The sequence below is a fragment of the Helianthus annuus genome, chromosome 10 (genome assembly GCF_002127325.2).
Source record: "Helianthus annuus cultivar XRQ/B chromosome 10, HanXRQr2.0-SUNRISE, whole genome shotgun sequence".
Taxonomy (NCBI): domain Eukaryota; kingdom Viridiplantae; phylum Streptophyta; class Magnoliopsida; order Asterales; family Asteraceae; genus Helianthus; species Helianthus annuus.
Window position 1 is genome coordinate 166870196 of NC_035442.2, and position 2534 is coordinate 166872729.

General features: G+C 35.2%; 1 long non-coding RNA gene across 1 annotated transcript; it reads right to left on the reverse strand.

The window, feature by feature from the left end:
- Nucleotides 1-705: 705 nt before the first annotated feature.
- Nucleotides 706-2299, reverse strand: LOC110883361. Its single transcript, XR_002560440.2, has 3 exons — nt 2136-2299; nt 1541-1594; nt 706-984 (listed from the first exon to the last, which is right to left on the reverse strand). It is a non-coding gene; the product is annotated as an uncharacterized LOC110883361 (long non-coding RNA).
- Nucleotides 2300-2534: the final 235 nt, after the last annotated feature.

Here is a 2534-nt window from a genome sequence, read left to right on the forward strand (position 1 = left end):
TGACCCCCTTAAGGATCAAATTATGCATACTTTACATCGTAGGGTTGAAACTCGTAGCTTTACACGTTATAAACTTTTAAATTTCAAGACACCATACTATGATGTGAATTGGAATTATAGATTTTGTTAGCTTTACATCATATTTCGGAAGTTTAAATGGGCCTTGGAACGAGTCTAAGGGGGTCCGGGACATCGGAAATGCGAAAAAACCAAAACTAGGGACAAAACGGACGAAACAAAGGCTCAGGTGGCGTAAATTACGGCCCAGGCCGTAATTTACGGCCTCCCCTGCATCAGTATCATGTTCGAGGCCCGTAAACAGTAGGCATGCCGTATCTTAGGCCGTATTTTACTGGGTAGGCCGTAATTTACGGCCCCTGGGGGTTTAGGATGGTTTTGTAAGATTTTGGCCGAATAAACATGTTTTTCTCTGGGGTTTTTGACTAAAACATAACCCGTAGCTCCCGAAAATGTTCCAACTCTTTTCCTTCACATTACCATCTTATAAAACCCCTCTCGTAATGTTACCCGTCAAATTGAAATACCGAAAACATAAGATTTTACCTCTATCAAGCCTTGGAGCAAACACACCCTTCGTACGAGCTTTCGGTTTGAGTTCAAGCATTCCCATTCATGCTTGAATCCCTCAAACCTAGGCTCTAATACCAACTTGAAACACCCATTTCCATAAAAGGTTAAATCGTCATAAAATTTGAATTTCCATACCGTAACAAATTTTTTTACCAAAATACCCTTATGGTTAAATATAAAATTCGTAGCCATCAAAGCGTTTCACGCAACATTGTTCAAACTACCAAACCACAACTACCAATTTAACTTACTTACAAAAGACATTAAGTCTAAAAGTGGCATTTACAACCCAAAAGAGTTTTGACCCGTTTGACATTAAACATAACCGGAAGCGCATAAAGGGCATTGAGATGTGTTCGTCCCAAGCTCGCCATTCCTAAGCATGCAATTTACCTATCATTCACATCACAAAAAATACATTAAAAGTATGTGTCATTAAACACTAAAACTACATTCTTCATTCCTCATCTTATTTGACCCGTTAGCAAGGTCTTACTTCCATATCATGTAATTATTTCATCCGTACCATAATTCGTCTACAACGAATTTGGTTTTCATCATTCCATCATCATCAAAATTACACATTCTATCCAACTCATTCTTTCGGTCGAAATATAACCATTTTCATATTCCATCATCTTTGGGTTATTTGACCCATTCATAACAAGTTAACATAGTGAACAATCCATTCTTATTACTAATTCATTCATCTTGACCCGTTCGACAACGAGTCATATCATACACAATATCATCATCATAAACTTATGCTCATTTTGACCCGTTAGTAACGGGTCGATACACATCCTTTACTTTCTCACTCCTAACTATTACTTGAAAGCTCAACACATCAATCTACCATGTTCTACGCTACAACTTTCAACTAGAATTAATATAATAAGACGATCATCGTAGCTTACATTAGGGATAGACAAAGTTCATATGAACTTACCTTTACCTTGCATTGCTTGCGACCCGGATTGGCTCGTGCTTTCTTCCTTCACTCCTACAATTTCACATTCAACATTCTTTCAATCTCATGTTTTTATCTCACATTTACATTAACGTAGTGAGCTAACAACTCATCATTTCACCAATCCTAACCATTTATCATCATATGCATATGAAATCATCAACATCACATGAAACTAATACTCAAGCATTTCATCAAACACATGGTGTGCATACCATTAACAAAGCATAATTTACAAGTATCTTATGCATATTCTCACTAGTTCATGTCAAGATCATCAATTCAAATAATCTCATATAACATTCATTCTAAATCAATTTCATCTAACAAATACTCATTATACGCAGCTTCATACATAATCATTACACTAATTTGCACATGATTCATCATTACACTTCACATTACTCCTATTTCAAGTGGGTTTTCACTTTTAATCATCAATTCAGCCGAATTCAAACATAATTCATGTTCTGTGTGGTGTTTTTAACCCATACTCATACTAATTTCACATAAATTCGTGGATTGCTTGAAACCCATTTCATACAAGATCATCAAATTACAAATTTCGACATACCTTAAGTAGAGAACACTTGGATGTTTAAGAAACCCATCACATGCATAAGAATTCAGCCCTAATTCACTCTCAAATGGCTGAATTTCTAGTTATAGTTGAAGGAGTGAATTTTTCTCCTTCCATGTTCTATCTCGATATACTCACATACACACATCCCACTTACTGTATTCCTTTTCTTGTTATAACATGGCTTTTCAAATGTTACATTTCAGCCCCTACTATTTTAATACATGTCACTTTAATATCTAAGTATTAAATAGGCTAGCTTCCACTTAATTAAATTTGTTCACACCAAACAATTACACTTACTAGCATGGTAACCGACTTTTATTACACTAAAAGTCTAAACTTACCATTTTACCATTAAGGCATCATACATATAATATTATAATATAACAT